Source organism: Meleagris gallopavo, chromosome 1 (assembly GCF_000146605.3).
Source record: "Meleagris gallopavo isolate NT-WF06-2002-E0010 breed Aviagen turkey brand Nicholas breeding stock chromosome 1, Turkey_5.1, whole genome shotgun sequence".
In the NCBI taxonomy this organism is placed as follows: Eukaryota; Metazoa; Chordata; class Aves; order Galliformes; family Phasianidae; genus Meleagris; species Meleagris gallopavo.
This window is the reverse complement of record NC_015011.2, coordinates 167436125-167443880: the sequence shown is the minus strand read 5'-3', so window position 1 is coordinate 167443880 and position 7756 is coordinate 167436125. Positions and strand designations below refer to the sequence as shown.

The following is a 7756-nucleotide window of genomic DNA, read 5'->3' as shown; positions in this document are numbered from 1 at the left end:
GCCATTGCAATCAATAGGTCTGGTGCCAGCACCTGCCGTGGGGCCAGGTCTCTGCAGAGAGGTATCAAATGTTGTGGTGCGGGCAGGAGGACCTTGGGGAGCTCCCAGGGACCCTCAGAAACTAGAAGGGGTACTGTTTGTGGCTGACTTACCTTTTCCTTATGGCAGCATGGAGACCATTTAGTGAGATGAGGATAGACGTGTATCCTGCCCTGGCTCCATCTTCATTTGGGTGCCCATCTGCAAGGCAGATGGGAAGCAAGGAAGAAGCAGCCACGTGCCCTGGTTGCCTATGCTGCCCTCCCCAGCATTGCCCTGCTCACCGGGTTGCTGCTCTGCCAGCCATTTCCATGGCCGTGTTTTGAAAGTGCCATTGCAATCAATAGGTCTGGTGCCAGCACCTGCCGTGGGGCCAGGTCTCTGCAGAGAGGTATCAAATGTTGTGGTGTGGGCAGGAGGACCTTGGGGAGCTCCCAGGGACCCTCAGAAACTAGAAGGGGTACTGTTTGTGGCTGACTTACCTTTTCCTTATGGCAGCATGGAGACCATTTAGTGAGATGAGGATAGACGTGTATCCTGCCCTGGCTCCATCTTCATTTGGGTGCCCATCTGCAAGGCAGATGGGAAGGAAGGAAGAAGCAGCCACGTGCCCTGGTTGCCTGTGCTGCCCTCCCCAGCATTGCCCTGCTCACCGGGTTGCTGCTCTGCCAGCCATTTCCGCAGACATTTGTGGAAAGAACCACTCCAATTCTGTATCGCTGTCCCCATGTGTGGCTGTGATGGAGAGAAGGATCAGCTGCCATCCATCCCCATGGGCAACTCATAGGGTGCTCTGTGGCCATCTCTGGCTGGCACTGCCCTTCTGGTCAGCATTCCAGGCTGCTGTGACACCACACTCACTCTGGAGGAACACAGCCATCACCACTGTTGTGCTCTTGTGACATAGCTGTGACAGCTGAAGGGTGGTTCCTGGAGCTGCTGGCTGCCCATGGTGATGTGGCTGTGACGTAGAAGGGTTGGTGCTGCCTAGAGTGGGGGTGCTGCCTTCCACCATCCGTGTAATAAAGAAAGCAATGAGTTGTTCTTGAGTTGGTGCTTGATGGTACTTATTAGGCCATGTGAGCATGAAGATCACAGCCATTGCCTTTCTCCCATCTCCAAGGGAAGCCAGGCAGGAGATGATGAGAAGGAGGGGGAGAAGGGCCCTATAGCACAGCAGTGGGAGGAGTGCTTTTTCCTTCCAGAGTCTGTGAATATGTGGCTGAGCACTTGTTGATTGCCTTTGGTTTCCATGGTTGAAAGGAGCACTTCTGATGTCATCCTGCTCAGGAGGCCCTGGAAACATGCCTCCCGTTGCCAGGAGTTCCTCCAAGCCCTTCCTGTGGTTCCCAGGTTTGCACAGTGCCATGCTGGTGACAAGGCCGTGCCCGGTGGGAATTGGCTGGGTGCAGCCCCACTGCCAAGGCCTTGCTTGTGCATCTGCTCATGTCCCGTCACGGAGGATCTTCCTGTTCCCCTCCCATGGGCCACTGCAGCTCCTGCCCTACCTGTGGCACTGACTGCTGCAGGGCTCCCTGTCCTACAGCTTTGCAGTCTCTGTCCCTTTTCCAAAAGCATGAAGAGTAATTCTCTCTCTGGAGTTGTTGTGGCCAAAATGCAGGACCTGACACTTGGCCCTACTGAAACTCACAGTTTACCTTGGTTCATCGATCCAGGTCCCTCTGTAGTGCCTTTCTCCTCACCGGCAGGTCAACAGTCCCTCCCAGCTTGGTGTCACCTGCAAACTTACTGGGGATGCACTCAACCCCCTCGTCAAGATCATTAATAAAGACGTTAATAGATAGATAATAAAGTATTTGGTTTTACTTCGTTTTCTACCTCCACACGACATTCAGAACTCCATAGATTTTTGTTACCACAAAAATGAGTTGAACTCATTTTCCTCATATGGTTGTGTCTGTTGCCCTCAGAGGCCCAGCTCTTAAAGGCCATTTCTTTGATAAGGCAAGAAATCCATTTCTCAGTCCAAACTGTCCCAGGAGCAGCGACCAGCCCTGAGATCGATGGGTTCACTGTGTCCAGTGGGATGCCCTTTCCCTTTTGTCTTCTAGAGACTTGAAATTGATGTGATTGACATAAGTATTGTCTGAGTTGCCACATAACAATGCCAGAATAAATTTACCTCTCTATCATGAAAATTGTCCATCTGTTCAGAACTCCTAGCTTTTAGTCAGTTACTTAACTGCTCCTTAAAGAGCCTCCGATAAGGGAGAATATATCGAAATATTTTTGGAAATATCATTCTGCTACTTTACAAAACTCCTTTAAGTGTTAGGATTGTTTCTTGTACAGTGCTTTACTGTTGAGGTTCTATGAGGATTAATCCACAGCCATGAGTTTGTAGAGGCTGTGTGGGAAGACCCCTATTTGTGCACATCCAAAAAAAGATCAGTCTAGACACATTACTGAAGGCAGTGAGACCTAGTGGTGAAAAAAAGGATTGTAAGATGTAGCCTTTCAGTACAACAGATCGCTTGCTGTCATTGAGGAAGCCTGTAGCAGCTTCAGGATATGAATCATGACACCTTCCATAGCTCAGCTCAGCTCCTCACCTCCAAGACTTCCCTCCAAAGTGTGTATGAGAGCAAACTCTGTGTCACAACATCCCAAGTCTGAAAGGAGACATCTGTCGTAATGTTCTTGGAAGGTTAGTAATGCCACTAGAAGCCAAACTAAATAAATGACAACGTTTGAGTCAGAAAGATGTCTGTGACCCTATGGGGAATTAGAATGTCAGAGTACATTTATATCAGAGCAGATGAGCTATCATCACCAGAAATTTTATCTTCAATTTGAGCAAATAATTTCAGTAACACCTTTGGAAAAAGTTTTTATCCTTCTAGCTCTAACATTTCTTTTTTGATCTTCATTGATAGAAAAGGGTCTTTGAAAAACATTATGTGTTCTAGATTCCTTTAACAAAGGAATAAATTCAAACATTTTTTATCTAATTTTATAACATTTTAAAGAAAACCAATTAAACTTCCAAAACAACCCAAATGGGCAGACAATCAACTATCTACATTTCCTGAAATAATTTAGAAACAAGTTCTAGATCACTAAAGTACTTTTCCTCTGCTGAACTTAGGATTATGATCTATATTTTTTCTGACCAGTTGAAGAGAGGAAATGGTATTCTCTATGATTCAAGAAGATCAAAAAAGAAATATTGTCTTGCTCCTGCAGGTACAAAACAATCTAAAGTAAGCCACCTCACATACATCACTTAACCAGTAAGTCTGAAAAGGAAAGCATACCCTAGCACACTACTTCTTCACTTACACCGGTGCCTGGCATAGGACCCACTGACTCTCAAATGACACAATGCCTGGTGTTGATCACTGTATTAAAGCTGAATGTCAGCAAGGAGAGGTGATGCGAGCAGAGAAAAGTGTTTTGAAAAGATGAGTAAAATAGTCCAGTTTCTTTGGTTGCACACTTGAACACACAACTGGCCATTTCAATGTGTTGTCTCAGAGCACTCCTGCCTCCAGAGCTACTCATATAGCTAATGTATAACTCTCATACATTACAGAGGTTACACTTGCTGTAAATGGTGTTCCAGCCCACCGAGTGATGAAACTGACTTTGCAACTTTTCATCTGCACTACAGAATTAATATATGTGTTTTGGAAATCCAGTTGGTACATTCAGCTTATCTCCTTGACCAAGTTTTGAACATGAAAGACAGAATCTGTCCTTCACTCTCATTATCTCACTCCCCAAACACTGACTAGGTGTCTGTCCTCATCTTTAGACACTCTGTGGCTTGGTCTCAGATCAGGGATGAAGACTATGATTTGCAACTGTTATAGTAATAGGTCCAAAGCACAGGAAGCTTGCAAAGATAAATATCAAAACTGTGCAACTGAATGGCTTGAGATTGTTACCTGATAAGCAGCTGGATAACAGGCTAATGATCAAGATTTCTGTGGTCCACCAAAGAAATGATGTTTACAGAAAATACACTTCAGTGGGCAAGATAAACCACACCAAAGGTAAGCATGAACAGGCTGCCAGAGAAGCTGTGCATGCCCCATCCCTGGATGCATTCAAGGCCAGGCTGGATGGGTTCTTTGACAGTCTGGTCTAGTGGTTGGCAGCCCTGCCCACGAAAGGGAGGCTGGAACTAGATGATCTTTAAGGTCCTTTCCAACCCAAATTCTATGATTCTATAATGATAAGGATGAAAAAATCAGAACACACCCAAATGTGAACTCATGGTGCTGACAGTGATTAGAGTTTGAGTGTATGGTTAGTACATGGATAAAATAAAATGCCAACTAAAAATGTACAACATACATGATCAAGTGAATAAAAGACTGCTTAAATATTTCCAGAGGAATAACTCCACACTGAGAGAAGAAATCTGGCTGATGGCTAGCCAGACATCTCTGGGTGCCCGGTGATCACCAAAAGAGAATTGTGTTTGTTAGTTGCAGGCTGAATAACAGAACATCTGCCTGTGGACTACAAGAGGTTTCCAGATAAAGATCCATGATCTGCTGATTCTGGTGGTACCTTTGTGCCCATCTTGAGTGTGGCATGAATTTGCTGGAATCACAGAGATGCTGATAGCCCCTGGAGTACCAAGAACACCAGTTGTGATTAGTGATTATGGGAAAATAATGTTAGAAGTAACGGCAAGACCTGTATATTTTGTATAAAATGTGAATTTTATACAAAAAGGGAAAACCTCATTCTTGTAGCAAACACAACTCTCATGTCTTAGTCCTCAAATGAAAGGATAAACACCCCTAGAACATTTAGAGCATCACAAGCCCTCATAGGACAATGAATTTCTTTAGCTTTGCTCTGCTCTATACAAGGCAGTAATATGTCATCACAAACATACAAAAGAAACTCTTCACTGCCCATTATCTCCCCAGAGAGAGGACCCTAGGAGTCATTCTGTAACTGCTAGTCACACTGCCTGGCACCCTGATAACACAAACCGCTCAGAAGATGTAGGAATGCACATTACACACAAAACTTCCGCAATAAAATGGCTTCCAAAACTACAAAGACAAATTATTACAGTTTCATCTTAATTGCCCTCACTAGAGGATTGACGCCTGGAAGGGAAGAACTGTGTTAACCATCTGCAAGAGCTGCTGTTGCTTTCGTTCAAACAAGGAACTCACATACATCAGCAACAGACAGGATGCTTGAGCTGTGATAGCATTTCTTGTGATGTTTAAAATCCTGACTGTTGGCAAAAAGTTCACTGCTCAGATAATCACATACAGAGAGTAGCATGGAAATAATTTTAAATCTTATTTCTAATTTCCTAGTCATTTCCCAATCCAGCCCAAAAGAGATTTCTTCCATTCTGCTTCCTTTTTCCTGTGCTATTTAGTTGTTCTTTGTTTTTTTTTGTTTGTTTGTTTTTGGTTAGTGCAAACTGGGCCACCTCCTCAGGTTTAATTTATACACCAAGATAATCCTTCTTGTTCTGCTGTCTACTTCTTCCAGTTTCCCCTTTCCCTGCACTTGCATACATTCTTCTTGCTGTTTCTGAAGAGATCCCTCCACTGTTCTTTTAAGCCAGAAGTGTTCATGTCTTCAATTCACATTTAATTCTCATCCGAACGCATTTTCTGTCTTGCATCCTTTGCTGTCTCTACAGCAATTACATAAGTGTTTCCACTAGGTGCATGAAAGATGAATTTAACTTAAAGAGGATGTCCCAAATTCAGCTGCACCATACACGTGCACACGAGCTATTTTCATCCCCACTGTGAAGCTCTGCTGGCAGCGACAGACTCACAAGTCAGGAGCATAAATCCACTCACAGCATTTAAGATCCTCCAATACTCTCTGCTGCTGTTAATGTTTACTCTCACCAACTCCACATGGCAGGTGTCTCCTCTATACATCTCACTCCTCTACTCTGTAATTCCATATACATTGGTACCTTCTCCAGCTCTCACTCAAGGGCACAAATCTCACACATACCACTGCTACGTGAAGGAAAATCACATGCTGGTACTTAGAAGTCTCAGGCAGAATACACAGTTCTCATGGCTTACTGTTTAGCCAAATTAGTTTTGGAGGACCTCCCTCTGCCTTCTTACACAAAGATAACTACTGAGCTGGTGAAGGGAAGAATTCCTGTTGCAGGACCTAACTCTGCAAGGACATTCCTGGTACATTTGCTTCTTGCACGAGACAGTGAAACTATTTTGTATATCCGCAAAGCACAAGAGACATCCCCTTCTCTCCTCCATCAGTAACGTTTTGTCCTAGCGTTTCCCAGAGCTTATACTTGTCATCATTCTGATCACATGATGCCTGTTGTGCTACCAACCACTGCGCCCTTTGTCTTCTTTACAGGAGGCAGTCATAAGAAGGAAATTTTGTGGAAAGATTTATTATAATCATATAGGGACGGAGACCAGAACTTCCATACTTGCTTCTCAGCTTGAACCTCTCCCTTGTGATTTAAATTGGACCGATTTATCTTCTTCCTGATTGTGTAATTCCTAAAAGTCTGCTGTAAGGATGCTGACAGCAGCTTGGCAGTCAACCCAAAGTATCCTCTGTCATTGTCATTTTTCCAGAAATTTTCACACCTTTGCAAAGCCAAAACAGCCATACTTTGACTTGCGAGAATGGCTTGTTTGTTTTTATGCCTATAGGAAATTCCTGAAACCTCCTTGTCACCAGAACAAAGCAACATAATCAAGACCGTGGATTAGCCTTGAACACTTGTAAGCAAGGCTGTGAGCAACAGAGGATGAAGAACTGCCTCAGAGAGAGACAGTCCTGGAGTGACTCTGCTCCAGGCACCTCCATATACAGGATGGACAAACAACTGCCTAAATAGCCCCAACACCTCAAACACATGTCAGCCTGGGTCACTTTTATGATGTTGTAAGACAGAAATATATTAGGAGCTATGAGCTCTGACCAGTCCCTTCTGTGACCACTGCAAGTGATAACTACAACACCATGTTTCGCCACACATTTGCTTGGCCATCTATCTCATCACAGTCCAGTTTCTAGTGAACTCTAAAAATTACCTTCACAAATGCGACCATTTGAACATATTTAAGCTATCTAAACAATAAGCTTTCTTTAAATGAAAAGTTACTACTTATTCAGTAGAAAAAAAAATAAACACTTCTTTATATTCATTCAGAAGGTGGTGAAGGACTGGAACAGCTGCCCAGAGAAGCTGTGGATGCCCCATCCCTGAAGCCATTCAAGGCCAGGCTTGGTGGGTTCCTGGGCAGGCTGATCTAGTGGCTGGCAACTCTGCCCACACCAGGGTGGGATGGAACTAAATGATATTTGAGATCCCTTTCAACCCAAGCTGTTCAATGGTTCTATGATTCTTATTAATAGATGTATTTATAAACCTAAAGCTTAAAAAGTCAAATGTTGACTATGGGATTTTGAGATGTTCTTGCTTTGATTTGGTTGGTTTGTTTGTTATTATGCAAATGAATTTATTCAGAAAAAGTCATCAGAAGAAGTCTGAAATGCCTTGGATGGCCCCAATGCTTTCTGATAGAGATCACTGTGTAGTGTTACAATTTTGCAGAGTACAAAATACCATTTCACTTCCTCCCTAACTGATCTGCATATGATTCATTTTTAAAGTTGTTGAATTATGCTAACAAGATCTCAATAATTAAAAGAGCTTCAGGGGCAAGAGAATAGAGCTGGGAGTTAGCTCTGCACTCTCTGT

General features: G+C 43.7%; 1 long non-coding RNA gene across 2 annotated transcripts; it reads right to left on the bottom strand.

The window, feature by feature from the left end:
* On the bottom strand, positions 1-1758 carry LOC104917535. 2 transcript variants are annotated; one of them, XR_004158631.1, is made up of 4 exons: positions 901-1758; positions 522-774; positions 153-420; positions 1-51 (listed from the first exon to the last, which is right to left on the bottom strand). It is a non-coding gene; the product is annotated as an uncharacterized LOC104917535 (long non-coding RNA). The 2 variants fall into 2 exon arrangements; XR_796925.3 differs by lacking the exon at positions 901-1758 and having other exon boundaries at positions 522-888.
* Positions 1759-7756: the final 5998 nt, after the last annotated feature.